General features: G+C 49.0%; 1 protein-coding gene across 11 annotated transcripts in view; it reads right to left on the bottom strand.

Moving 5' to 3' along the window:
• SPIN1 (spindlin 1) overlaps positions 1-5,335 on the bottom strand; it is a 164,105-nt gene extending 158,770 nt beyond the window's left edge. For 3 of the 11 annotated variants that reach the window (XM_074995081.1, XM_074995088.1, XM_074995084.1), the window contains exon 1: positions 5,142-5,314. The gene's annotated coding sequence lies outside the window, so the exon portion shown is untranslated. Of the gene's footprint in view, positions 1-3,881; positions 3,904-4,119; positions 4,144-4,228; positions 4,420-4,441; positions 4,707-4,744; positions 4,929-5,141 lie in introns of those variants that run through there. The other 8 variants (XM_074995091.1, XM_074995085.1, XM_074995086.1 and 5 more) reach the window with 7 other exon arrangements.
• Positions 5,336-14,915: the final 9,580 nt, after the last annotated feature.

Below are 14,915 nucleotides of genomic sequence, written 5' to 3' on the forward strand. Positions count from 1 at the left end.
GGTTTTGCCCAGTCTGTCCAATGTACATAGTGTCAGGGCATTGTTGACACATAACAGTATATATAAAGGTTGCTGGAAGTGCACCAGAATGTGCCTTTGATCTTGAAACTAACATGGTTAGGTCCAGTGAAGGTATTCCCAGAATAAATATGTAGACAGAGCTGGCAGCAGGGTTAGTTGCAAGGAAAAGTTCCAAGATTCATACTGCTGTGATGTAGCCTGAGATTGCTGGTGACAATCTCTCACACATGAGGAAGTTGTCTATAGGAAAGTACAGATCTGTCACCTATAGCCTTCTGGAGTGTAGCATCCTGGTCCACAATAGGTTGTAGATTTTTAATGATGCATTTCAGGGATTTGAGTTGGGGGCTAGAGGTGATGACAATTGGTGGTCTGTTGTTGATCTTCTTGGGCCTATCGTGAAGTAGCGGGTTTCTGGGCATTTGTCTGGTGCTATCAATTTTTTTTTAAACTCTCAGTAGGTAATTCAGTTTTATAAATGCTTGGTAGAGGTCTTGTAGTTTTCGGTCTCTGTCAGCAGAATCAGAGCAGATGCAATTGTATCTGAGGGCTTGACTGTAAACCATGGAAATGAAATTGGTCTGAAGAATTGGGCCTGTCCCACAAAAGCTCATCATCCAATAATTCATTTTGTTCATCTTTAAAGTGCAACATTTTTGCTGCTTCATTTTCTTGGAGTACAGACTAACATGCCTACTTCTGTTACTAATTGTCCTTCTAGGTGTAAGCTACTTGTCTATGCCAACTACTTAATGGAAAGAAGAAAATTAAAAAAATAATTCAACTTAACATTATTTTTTACAGAGGATTTCATTCACATCCAATATAGTAATTGGTTTAATGACCCAAAGTGACAGTGAAAATACAGGAATATTTCAAAAATAAAAGATGAATCCTTTACATGAAGTATGAAAAGTCGGTCATATTTTATTGCCATTTTGATCTGAAATTGTACTTCCTCTCAGGTATTCTGAATCATCACCACTTAATACACAGTCAACCAGAAACCAAATAAGCGCCTATGTCAAGGGTCAGCAATCCCTGGCATGTGTGCCAAGAGTGGCATGTGAGGTGGAAGCTCAGTCCTGCCCCTCCTCCCCCCATGCAGCTGGGAGCTTGATCAAAGTCATGCCGCCTGTGGACTAAGACCAAACAGTAAAGCTCTGCATCTTATTTATTACTGAAGCTGTTCTAAGTAGGACTATTGGTGATTTCAAAAAGTAGCAGCAGGACTCCCAGGTACATAGAGGTCAAAAGTTCAAATTTTGGCACTCAGCCTGGAAAGGTTGCTGACTCCTGCCCTCTCAAGCATTTTTTTTAAAAAAAAAAGATAACACCCTTTAGACATATCAACATTAAGATGTCTCAGCACTGATCTAAAAACTGTGTTTTAAACCACATCATCACAGTAAGTTTCCACAGGATTACATGCAAAATGCCTTCCTGCCCATACTAGCAAATAGAATCAGTTTGACCTTCCTAATATGTTTGCATGTAAAACCAAAAGCATAGCTTGTTTCTAACTACAGACCTTTAACAGCAAAGATGTCCTGTCTTGCACATCAAAAACCTTAATCCTATTTGGTAAAACAAGTTGGAATTTAATGAAGTTATCTATAATGCATTAAAATATTTTAAAGCAAGTTTGACAGACATTGCATCAGCAAGATATTCACATATTTCAATATGGCAAGAAGGATTTGGCAGCTGCTACTAGGGGAAGGTACAGAATAATACGAACAATGGAAGAGTATTATTCACACAATCATATTAACAGCTAAGACAGAAGAGGTGTAGGAGTTCAAGTGTACAAGAATTAAAACAATCTTCAGAATCCACGTAATCATTTATGAAGCTCTATACTAAAACAAAGAACTGTACTCAATTATGACTGCTGTCTGCACTCAAATCCACTGATTAAAAATGTTATTAGCAGGTCAAACAGTTTATCATTTCCCACTTTTTACCCCCCTTCAGCTTGCCTAGCTGTACACATTCTTCCCTTTTCAGTTTTGTTTTCTAATAATTACGTTAATGAGTAATTTATGTTAACTCTTGATGAACATTGTTCTGTTCTCTGTTTCTCTACTACCATCATACTTTGCATTTGAGGCACAATAACCTTGACAGGTTCCTGAATTTTGTATTTTAGTATCCTCCAACATGCAAGAAGTGGCCTTCCAATGGCACCCATCTGCTTTATCTTGGAAAAGAAGAAAAATTGGGATGAAAATCTAGTGAGTTCCCTTTGAGAATTAGTGAGAAAGATCAATGACTTCTATTCTGAGGTAGGACTCTTCTGTACAACACACCATTACAAATGTTGTAAAGCAAAATTACAAAAATATGAAATTACTTACAGGATACCTACAACAGTACCAAGCAAACAATGAACTGCATTTACTCAACTGCAAGAAAATTTAGTTTCTAGCTTTACAGAGCAAGATCCAGTTCCAACATAAATGACAGTTTTCATTAGTGAATTATATGAGTAAAATCTGACTTTACATTATCTTGAAAGTTATTACATATACGTCCATCATTGAAGTTTGTTTTACTTCTGCAATGAGATGGCAGATGTGTATCAACATGACAGAGAGGGGACCATGACATGCATAGTACTGGAAAAGTTTAATATGAAAATTTTTTTTAAAAATAATGGTAGTTTTGAAGCGTGATTAACATTAAAATGCACCGTCTACTGCTACAAGAATATTTTAATGGTTCCAAAGACATTACTGAAGAACCTTGTGAGGTTAAACGTATAACTGAATACTGCAGTACATCCATTGAATGAAGTACAGAAGATATGGGAGATATACATTCCAAAATGATCTCATCTGGACCTCAGTTCTACTCAACTGACATTTTGTAACAGATATACAAATGGTAGAATATACACACATCAGATTAACTCCACTTAACTGTCTCTCAAACTTACAAAACACAAACACATCAGTCTATTTCATCTAGAAACTACTAGACACTTCCAAAGCAAAGCAGGCTATCAAAAACTACAAAAGTTAAAATGTCACCTTGGAGCACAACTCAGGTATTCGTTAATAGGAGTTAGGCCTATCGATAAAGTTACTGCAATGATTCCACAAAAATCTGAAACGTTACATAAGTCAGCAAAAATTTCAGTTTCAATTAAGTTAGAAGTATTGTAAACAATACACCAGCAGAATTGTACTGTAAATTTAAAGCTCTTAAAATGAAATGTTTTCTACTAAAGTCACAAAAACTGGCAGCAAGACATCCAGGAAACACTAAAAGGTATTAAAAGGCCTTTCCTAGGTTACAACTAACCTAAGAAAAGATATTCAGCTTTACTCCTGAACACTTTAGAATGTGGAAAATGCATAAAGAAATTGCTTTCAAACAATATTAGCTTGGCATCTAATTTACGAAGTCATTCTTACACTGAGATCAGAAAATTCTTCTGGAAGCCAACAGGAGGTGCTGTGGACAACTGAGCTGTGTGGGTGAGAGTCTGATCATTAGCCCAGTGCTAGGACTCCACAGTCCTAGAACCAGTAGGCAGGAAACGTGCTTTCTTGTTGCAGTTCAACACAACATGCTGAACTTCACAATGCTTTTCACATTTCTGGTATAACCACCATCATGTTTCTTTTATAACAAAAACATCCTTCAAACATGAAATGGTCATCACAAGGGCAAACAGGTTTGTAAAACAAAGCTGGTGTTACAGAAGAGGATTCAGCAAAATGTTCCATTCCCGTTTTGGATGTTATTGTATGAAAGCTCCTCAAGATATTGACACTGTATTGGAGAACATACAGATAAAATTCCAAAAAGCCCACATTTTTTATTTGTATTTATCTAACACCAATTCTGACCTATGTGATCCAGTTCTTTTTCAAGTGACTGTGTTGGGTTGATGCCTTTCTAGTGAGCCACATTCTTAAGAAACAAACAAAAAACTGCTCTAGAGCATTCTGCAAGTGCAACACAGAGTATTTCATCTCTGCCAACATTTTGGTGCATCAGTTCCTCCCCCACCCCCACCACCTCCCTAAGAGAAAAAGACACGCACATTCCAATCAAGCCTCGCTCAGCAGGGCTCACCCCACTCACCTCCCGCCCCCTCCGCCCGAGGCCTTGCAAGGCTTCCTCCGATTTTAGGTTTCATTTTGTTGTAAACAGCAAAGCGAAAGGAGAAAGCTTCCAAAGCGAGGATCCTTACCCTTGAAATCCCGCCATGCGCGCAAGAAGGAGGGTGAACTGCTTTTCCTCCTCCTGGGAGGGGGAGGAAGAGGGAAGGAGATTAGGGATGGGTGGAGAGACAGAAAAGCATGGACGAATGAAACATTAAGAAACGGAGAGAGCCAGAGGAGACCCTGGTGGAAGAGCAGGGCGAGCGTCAGCCATGTTGTGTGTTGGTCCAGTATTTACAAACCTGCAGCTGCAGCAGCGCTTGGAGTCTGGGAGAGAAGGGAAGGCAGAGAGAGGGAAGGGCGAGGGGCGGGAGGGAGAGAGGTACCGAGGAGGGAGGCGGGGAGCGCGGTGGCGGCAGCAGCAGCAGCAGACAAAGGAAGCCCAAGCCAGGCGCGCTCACACACACGCGCACACGGAATGTCTGACAGCGGCAGCGCCGCGTCGCTCCGGGACTGGGGGCCGGGCGCAGTCCCACCGCCCCAACAGTGCTCCAAGCCCCGCTACCCCCATGTACTTCAGTCGGGCCCGGGCCCTGTACCCGCACCCCGGGGGAAGACACACACACAGGCTGCCGCGGGGCTGGACTCTGGGGCTTTGCCAGCGAGGGCCCCGACCCGGGCTCCCGCCTGCAGCCCAGCGGGGCTGGGGACGGTGCCCACAGGCACCCGAGCCCGGCGGGGCGCACTGGGGCCCTCCCCGGCACGCCTCAGGAGGGAGCTGGGCCGAGCCGCTGGTGGCGGCCGGGAGGGGGCCCTGGGGCGGGGCCAGCCAAGAGCGAATAAATAACTAATGGCAGCGCCAGGGGAGGCTGGGAGCGGTGGTGGCTCCGGCTCCCCCCACAGCGACTCCCTCCGGCTCGGCCTGGTACTGGGCCAGGCCACGGGCGGCACGACAAGCTCCCCTCCCCCCCACTTCGCCTCCCTGCGGGCCCTCGCTCCCACCTGCTGGCCGGCCGGCCGGGGCCCGCGGGTGCCAGGCGGGCGGCCTGGGGGTGCCAGCGCTGCAGCTGCCGAAACCCCCCCGCCTCGCCAGGCCGTTCAGCTCCGCCGCGGGAACGGCTGCGCCCCTTCTCTCGTGTGAGCCCCGCCGCTGCCTGCTGCTCTTCTCTGCCACATTTGGAGCCACCACTCCCTGCGCTGACTGTGCTGCCAGGGTAGAGGCCTCCTCACCTTCCTGCCAAATAGTGAGCCACCCGCATCCAGGCGTTCAAAATACAGCCCCGCCCGCCTCCCCATCGCGCGTGCGCACTCCGCCTGCCTAACTGCGACAGGAGAGTAGAAGCCTCCCTTCCACAGCCGCTTGCTGCTGCGCGGGGCAACAGTGCGCCTGCGCGGACTGAGTCGTCTCGCCCAGCGGCTGCAGGAGCAGCCCGGTGTGGAGACGCTGCGCAGGTGGGCTGGGATGGGCAACACCGCGTCCCCCGGCGCCTGCTTGGTGTTGCCCTCTCCGGCCCGTCGTAGCGGCTTTTGTAGGGCGGTGGCACGTGTGGGCTTCGTGCCCACCTTTGGCGGGCGTTGTGCCGCGGAGCTCTCCCCTGGTCCCGTTCAGCCAGTACAGCTCCGGCTGGGGCCGCTGTGCCCTCTGCAGAGCGGCAGGACGGGGGGTTGCACATAAAGAAGGCACCCGAGAGGGATTGTCTTTGTATCCCAGTAACCCCTCCATTTAAGGGGCTGGTGGGGGAGGGGTGTTCGTTAGTGCCCGAAGTCCCTGACATCCGAATTTGCAGGACCGCACGCACCTTGCAAGACGCACTAGGGAGCGCCCCGTCCCATAGCCGGGGTCGCGGGGGGAGGCAGCCGGTTCGTTGCAGAGCAGAGCCTTTCGGCTTGCCTGCCACGATCTGCTCATCACCAACTGCTGAAGAGGTGTCTCTGCGTCACGAAAACTCATCACCTAATAAATTATTTTGTTAGTCTTTAAGGTGCTACATGATCGCTCTGTATTTTGTTAGAATACAGACTAACAGGGCTACCTCTCCTATGAATCTCTTGTAGTTTATTAACGCTTTAATTCCACTCAAATTACCAGTTAATAGAATCAGTGGCACAAGGAGAGAAGAACAACCCTTCTATAAAAACCCAGAATTCCCTGCACCCCTATTCCTCCTCCTTATAAAGGCAATGTGTCAGTATTCCTGTTCATTAATCTCTAGGATACAAGTGTGACTATTAAGATTTGCGGCTGATGGCAGTTCAAACAAAATGAACTGGCCTGTAATGTTCACATCATACAAATAGATCTAATTGACTGTTTTAAACTTGTAAAATATCACTGTTTAATTATACAGACACACTTACTGATTCTCAAGATCTATAAAAGCAACAGATTTATTTCTGGTTAAAGAACTCCTCCCCATGCATACTTTTGAAGTATATTGATGTTGGCTAGTTATTTCTAGTTCCCTGTTTTCACTTCTTGATCCTAATGCAGCTGCATACGTTGCATTCCAATGCAGTGAGTGATGTAATAGTATCCTAGGAGTGCTGGACACAAGAAGCCAAGAATTATGTTGTGAATATGAAAATCTAAGTTTATAACTTTTTTCATATACATTATTGCATTGAAATGAAGAGTTTTACATAGAAGTTGCTCAGCTGGGAAAAATGAGAGAGCAGAAATGTAAGTGCATTCCTCACCAAAAATCTTTATCAAAACAAAGTGAAGGTTCTGAATTCATTGACATTTAAAATAACAGCAAAATGTTGTTTGTTTTTGTTTTAAAATAAATCTGTAGGGTAGAAACTCAGCAAACTGGCAGGTTAGTTTCTTTTATATCTCTTCTCATCTTCCACAAAGGGGTTGCAGACCTTCAACCAACACCACATAGTCCTATTCATGTCATTCAACTGAACCCTGGGCTAGTCTAGTAAAGTCATGTGCAGTGAATCAAAGTAGTCCAAGGTTCACCTAAGAGGGGATCCTAACTTTCAAACTCAGATGTTACAAGCTGAAAAGGGGGAGTGCTAAACAGTCAACATTGAGTTTGGTTTGGTCTCTGCATGAGCACCAGAAGAGAAGCTCTTGGGATATAGAAGTGGCTTCTTACCTGGAATCCGTTCAAAAGCGAGTTTGTTTATGTGCAGTTTCTTCCTATCAATATCCAAAAGAACAGGGCTTGTGTAAAATTTTAAAATAAATTAACTATGAATTTTCTGACTCCACATTGCCAGTTATAGCTTCAAGTGGGAAATTTCCATGTGAATACCTTGAATTTCACCTATAATTCAGCCAAAGAGGCAACAACTCTTGTGGAACATGACATGTAATCCAATGGATAGAATCATTGTTTTACATTTCTCTAGACTCACGGGGGAAAAGGTTGCCTTTTGCATCATTAGCATCACTTCCTGCAGCACCTCTGAGTTCCTGAAAAATCACTCCAAACATTATGACCCATGTGCCTCATTTACGAGATCTGCACAAGGTAATCAGGTAAAGGCATGGTGAAAGGTTAAAACAAAAAGTTTTGAACAGAACAAAATTAAAAAACATTTCCTATTCTAGAAAAAATACTCAGAATAAAACAGCGTGAAAACAGAATCCCCATGCAGCCAGAAATGCAAACAAAGATTTCAGATGGAACCATATAAAAACAAGAACACATAATCTAATTATGTAGTAATTCACCCAAGCCTTTTTCACAGCTTTACAAATGCAAGCAATACATGAAAAACATCATCCAGTCAAACACCCTTCTCTGTCAAACAACCATTGCTCTGATGATGATGAAAACTGGGTGAATGGTTGAGACAGTAATCTGTACCAGCCACTGTGCTGGGCTCCTAACCAGGAACCATTGTGCCCTCTTAATCCTCCAATCTCTCACAATGTTTTGCTAGTGACAAACAGCATATCCCTCCAGACACTGTTACCACTCAGACATTAACATGCAGATGCAGGACAGGGGGTGTGTAGTCCTAGGGGTGGGGGTTCAATGACCACCACCCCCAGAAGAAAAAGACGGGGGGTGCTGGTGGTTGGGGACTCCCTCCTAAGAGGGACTGAACCATCCATCTGCCGACCGGACCTGCAATATCGTGAGGTGTGCTGTTTACCGGGAGCTCGAATTCAGGATGTGACTGAGAGCCTTACAAAACTGCTCAAGCCTTCGGAATATTACCCAGTTATGTGGCACTGTGAAGAAGGGTCAAAGAATTTGGAGCGCAAGTGGTGTTCTCGTCCATCCTTCCTGTCTAAGGGAAAGGGCTAAGTAGGGACCTTCGAATTGAGGAAGCAAATGCATGGTTACACAGGTGGTGTCGGAGAGATGGCTTTGGATTCTTTGATCATGGCACACTGTTCCAGGCACAAGGATTATTGGGAAGAGTTGGGGTCTGCCTAACCAAGAGAAGAAGGAGCATTTTCGCAAGTAGGCTTCCAAACTTAATGAGGAGAGCTTTAAACTAGGTTCGCTGGGGGAAGGTGACTGAAACCCAGTGGGTAGAAAGGATTTTGGAGGCCAGGAAGAAATACAAAGAGGAATGTACAACAAAAGTGGACCCTAGGTTTGAGTAGTGAGAGTGGGGAGATCGACTGGTTATCTAAGGTGTTTGTACACCAATGACAGAAGCCTGGGTAACAAGCAGGAGGAATTAGAAGCCCTGGCTCAGTCGAAGAACTATGGCTTGACTGGAATAACAGAGACTTGGTGGGATGACTCGCATGACTGGAGCACTGCCATGAAAGGGTATAAATTGTTCAGGAAGAACAGGCAAGGGAGAAAAGGAGGAGGGGTTGCACTGTATGTAAGAGAGCACTATGATTGCTTGGAACTCCAGTACATAGAGGGAGAAAAGCCTGTCAAGAATCTATGGGTCAAGCTTACTGGTGTAGGCAGCACTGGAGATATGGTGGTTGGAGGCTGGAGAGAGGCTGTTCACAGTGGTCACGGATGGCAGAACACGGAATAATGGTCTCAAGTTGTGGTTGGAAAGGTCCGGATTGAACACTAGGAAAAACTTTTTCACTAGGAGGGTGGTGAAGCATTGGAATGGTCTACCCAGGGAAGTAATGGAGTCTCCATCCCTGGAGGTGTTTAAGTCTCGCCTTGACAAATCCCTGGCGAGGCTGATCTGATGGGTTTGGTCCTGCTTAGAGCAGGGGGCTGTACTCGATGGCTTTTTTAGGTCTCTTCTAGCTCTATTGTTCTATGATTCTGTGCACAACCAGATACGTTGTCTGAATGTCTTCCAAGAACCATTCTCCTTGCACTCACAAATATACTGTCTTGCAAAGCTCAAGAAGACCAAACTTATTAATTATTTTGAAACTTCATCAAAAGGCAGCACTTTCCAACCTGAGTAGATTCCCCAAGCACTTCAGACAAACTCACCGTTAAGGATAAAATATTAAAATAAGATAATTAGCAATAGAAAGATTTTAGTGATTATGATCATAATTATGACATAAAGATCAGAGATACTAAGCAAAGAAAAGGAACAGAAAGTATACAATCGAAACTTTGAACCTTATTAGACTAACCAGTGTTTGGATCTGACAATTTTTCTGTCCCCACAGGATGTTGCAGGCAGGCTACAGCACTTAATACAAAGACTGACTTTCCTTTTCAGCTTCAGACCAGTCTCCTCAGTTCAACTCTTCATCCTCCCAGCAGTGTTCGTGTTGCCATAAGCGCAGGTGAAAAAGAAAAGGTAATCTCATGGTGCCCCCCCTTTCTTTTTTTTTTCTTAATATACCCTCAGACCTGGAAAGTGCTAGTCCAGACATGTCCTGGCAGACCTTGCTAAGTTACAGAGGTGAGACATCCCCATTGGACGATTCTTGCACAATTGTCTTACAGAATAGTAAATCTCTTGTTTACAACTCTCCTGTTGATTAATGGTCATTTAACGCCCTTCTGGACGTGGGTTACTTCCTTTGTGCTCACTGAAGAGCTAGCAACAAGCAGCTCCCAAATTCACAGCACGTTCCCAGAACACTCACACAACTGCTCATAACTTCATACGCAGACTTCTGTGCCCTGTTAATTCTCCAGCCTGAGCTGTCTAGAGACAAGCAACAAGTGCTGCTGTTGTGGAGTACAACCTCATGGGGAGTCCCCACACCCAGATATATTGAATGAATGATTCCATGAATCAAGCAGAGAAAGGACCAGCCAACTGCCCAGCCAACAGCAACCTCCCTCCCTCTACACAATTGACCAGCTCCCAGCTCTTTAACCCAAGGAATAAATTGCCCTCCATTGCTCAAGATGAGCAGTGCAGATTTATCCATTGGTTCACTACCTCATCAATGGGAAGTGGACATACAACAGTTTTTATAGACCTTGAGCAGTGGGTCTTTGCCCATGAAACCTTATGCTCCAAAATACCTGTTAGTCCATTAGGTGCCACTGGACTCGTTGTTTGAGCAGACTAGTCCTTAATTTCTTACAAACTTACTGGGAACAATAAACAGTAGAAGAAGTGTATCAACTACAAAGATAGAATTTAGGTGACTACAAGCATTGGGCAAAATGTCAGAGTACTTACCAAAAGAAAAAATATGTGCAATCTAAACTGTCAACCCTATTAGACTCGACAACTAGCTCACACAGTTTTTGCTTACCCCACTAGATACTGCAGTCCATGTTATGCAGATTTCACCCTTTAAATCTGAGCCAATCCCCTCAGTTGGAATCTTCAGTCTTCTCAGTGTCCTGTTTGCTTGCAGCATAAGTAGGAGAAAGGCACGACGTGTGGTCAGTATATTGTGTTTTACACCCTCAGTCACATGCTTGGAGCATATACATCGAGACATGCCTGGCAGGGCTTCCTGTCCCAGGCAAAGTTGAGCAATCTCATGGTGTGGCTCACACTGGTGAATCATCAAGTTGAAGATCCCTGCTGGACAGTGACTGGGGTGGCTGCCTGACACCCTTACAGGGTGTTGGCCACAGTCCTTGCTGTTGTCTTTAGGTAACTAATATCTGTCTGGTTCTCCAACCTACAGAAGGCTTTAGTGACCATACAACAGATTCTCACAACTTCATATGCATTATTAAAATCCATATCTAGAGAGAGAAATGACTTTCATCTGTTCGTAATCTTTCCCCAGATACCTTACCAGACATGTTGTATATGAAAGATTACAATCATACGTAAATGAGGAATATAGGGGTTACAAAGTGCTCCCCTAAAGTTCAGAATGTTACATTTATTACCAGCGTGGACATTGGAGCCATGTCTACACTAGCCATCTATTTCGAAATAGCTGTGCCAACTTCGAAATAGTGCCCGCCGCATCTACACATGCCGAGCGCTATTTCGAAGTTGAAATTGACGTAAGGTGGCAAGATGTCGAAGTCGCTATCCTCATCAGGAGATGGGAATAGTGCCCTACTTCAACGTTGAACATTGAAGTAGGGCACGTGTAGACGATCCGCATCCCACAACATCGAAATAGCAGGGTCCTCCATGGCGGCCATCAGCAGAGGGGTTGAGAGACGCTCTCTCCAGCCCCTGAGCTCTATGGTCACCATGTGCAGAAGCCCCTTAAAGCTCCCCGCCCCCTGAGTTCCTGTGCAGGAAGCTGAGAGTGCGTGCAGGCAGCAGCACAGCCACGTGCCCAGCCTGCACATCCTCCCAGAGCCCCAACCCACCACCCTGCACCCAGGGCATCCAGCCAGCCCCCCAAGTGCCCACAGGGCACTCCCCGCAATGGGACCCAGGGCTCCCAGCCTGCCAGCCGGGGGGGAAAAGGCAGCGGGGCCCCTCCTGGCTGGAGGCCGAGATCTGGGACCTGCTGGGGCTCTGGGGCAAGGACGAGGTGCTCCAGGTAATGTGGAACAAGAGGCGGAACGCGGATGCATTCGCTCGGCTGGCCGAGGGCCTGGCTGCCCGGGGCACCCTGCCCGCACTCCTGACCATGTCAGGAGTAAGGTTAAGGAGCTGCGACAGGGTTACGCCCGGGCCTGGAATGCGGCCAGCTGATCTGGGGCCACCCCCGCCACTTGCCCCTTTTACAGGGAGCTCAGGGCCATCCTGGGCCCCCGGTACACCTCCTCCCCCCCAGCCACCCTTGACACCTCGGGTGATGAGCCCCAGCAGGCCCCGGAGATGGAGTCCTCCCTGGAGGCCAGCCCTGCACCCCAGGGCCCCCCCCAGGAGCCCCCCCCGGGACACCGGAGGAGGAGGAGGAGTCCTCCAGCGATGGAGGGCTCCAAATTGCCCTACCCTCCCGCAGCTCCAGCAGGGCATCTGCCCGATGGGTGTCCCCCGACCGTGGGAGCGGACTGTCAGGTATGTACCCCCCTGGTGCACACCCCCAAGGTTAAGGGGCAGGGACAAGAGACATGACCAGGGACCTCCACACACCCAGATGACCATGGCCCTGAGGACAGCAGCGGCATGTCCCTCAGAAGAGTCCATCAGCCTCTGCCCCCCAGAAGGACAGCGCCATGCCCCATCCCTGGGGATGGGGGGAGCGGAATCTAGGGTCCCCTGGTCGGGGGGAGGGTTGGACACCCAGCATCATCATCAGCATCTCCGGGGGACGGGGATGGGGAACCAGCAGCAGAGCGGTGGGGGGACAAGGGCCACGGGTCAGGGCCCAGACTAACGGCTGTCTCCACTCTTCTTCCCCCCTGTGTTCCGCAGCTGCACCATCGGAGGGCCTGGAGAGCACCGGTGTGGCGTCAATGGTCCCGGACAGCCCACTGGGGCCATCCCACCATGCCAGCCCCTCGGCGGAGCACAGACCAGCCCCAGGATGAGCCCGACAGCGGCGGAGGTGTCCGAGCGGCACCTGCAGGTGGAGGAGCAGTGGCTCGATCTCCAGGAGCAAGCGCTGACCTGGCACCAGGAGGCTTGGGGGGCCTTCATGTGCACCTTCAAGGACATAACGCAGCACTTGGCCCCTCCTGCTGCTCAGTCTGCCGCTCCGCCTGCCATCCCTCCGCCATCCGCCATCCTGGGGCCTGCCACCAAGGGGGACCATGGGCCTCCGGACACCGCCTGGCCCTATCTGCCGGTTCTCCTGGCCCCCGTTCAGCCTCGACAGGGCCTCCAGCTGAGATGTGGATCGCACCCCCCCCACACCAGGCTAAGGACAATAGGGGGTGCATGGCCAAGGATGTTGCCCACCAAGGCCCCCTCTTTTGGACATATTCCCACCATCCTTGTAAATAGTTTTTGTTCTACCCCTGTTTTGTACCTGCTCCCCATGTACATAGTTCCCACCTTCTTCTTTTAATAATTAATACAGATTTCACGGTTTTGTTTAAAAAAAAAATTCCACTTATTGCACAGAAGTGTGGGGAGGGGTGTGCTCTCGGGTTCTCTGTGGTGTGGGCATGGGAGCAGGGAGTGTTGTGGAGGATGGGGGGGTGCAGTGGGTGGCTCACCCGCAGCTGGCCCTGCCAGCGTTCACCCCGCAGCCTGGTTAAAATGGGCCTGCAGGGCCTCCCGGACCTGGATCCCCTCAGGGTCGACCTGGCGACTGGGAGCAGCGGGTGGCTGCACGTCGGCCCTGCCAACCTCCACAGCCCAGCCCTGGAAGAAGGCCTCTCCCTTGCTCTCCACCAGGTTGTGGAGTGCGCTGCACACGCCCACAACCTGGGGGATGTTAGTGAGCCCTGCATCCAGGCGGGTGAGGAGACACCTCCAGCACCCTTTGAGGCGGCCGAAAGTACGCTTGACCACCTGGTGCGCATGGTTCAAGTGCGTGTTGAACCGCTCCTGGCTGGCTGTGACATGGCCCGTGTAGGGGTGCATGAGCCAGGACCAGAGGGGGTACGCAGCATCTGCGACGAGGCAGAGGGGCATGGTGGTATCCCCCACAGGGATCTCCCGCTGGGGGATGTAGGTCCCCGCCTCCAGCCGGCGGCACAGGCCCAAATATCTGAATACCCGGGCTTCATGGGTGCTGCCAGGCCAGCCAACATAAATGTCCAAGAGGCGGTCCCGGCTGTCCACCAAGGCCTGGAGGACCACCGAATGGTATCCCTTCCTATTGAGGAAGCGTCCTCCACTGTGCTCCGGGGCACGGATGGGGATGTGGGTCCCATCCAGAGCCCCAAAGCAATTTGGGAAGCCCAGGCTCACAAACCCCGCAATGGCAGCATCCGGATCCCCAAGCCGCACGAGCCTGTGGAGCAGCAGGGCATTGATTGAACGGACGACCTGCAGGGGAAGGACATGAGAGAGCGCTGGTGAGGGTTGTGCAGGGTGTGTCTGGCCCTCCCTCCTGGGCTCCCCCTTCCCCCCAAAGGGCTCCCCCTCCCCGGGTCCTCTTACCTCCATGAGGACAGCCCCGACGGTGGCCTTGCCCATGCCGAACTGCTGCCCTACGGATCGGTAGCTGTCTGGAGGGGCCAGCTTCCAGGTAGTGATGCTGACCCATTTCTCTACAGTGAGGGCACATCGCGTGGGGGTGTTCTGGTGCCGTAAGGCAGGGGTGAGCCACTGACAGAGCTCCAGGAATGTCTGCCGGCTCATTCGGAAGTTCCGGAGCCAGCGGTCGTTGTCCCACTTGCCGAGCGCCAGCCGCTCCCACCAGTCTGTGCTCATGGGATACCTCCACAGCCGGCAGCGTGTGCGGCGGGGGAGGGCTGGGAGGGCAGCAAGGTCTGGGTCTGCTTCCTCATCCCCTGGGAGCAGCTCATCTTCCTCAAATAAAAGATGGTCAGCCCCCTCCTGCATGGCACTGAGCAGGGCAGGCACTGGTCCTCCAGGGCCACGTGTGTGTGGGCCTCTGGTGGCTGCTCCTGCTGCTGC

Source organism: Carettochelys insculpta, chromosome 5, assembly GCF_033958435.1.
Source record: "Carettochelys insculpta isolate YL-2023 chromosome 5, ASM3395843v1, whole genome shotgun sequence".
Taxonomy (NCBI): domain Eukaryota; kingdom Metazoa; phylum Chordata; order Testudines; family Carettochelyidae; genus Carettochelys; species Carettochelys insculpta.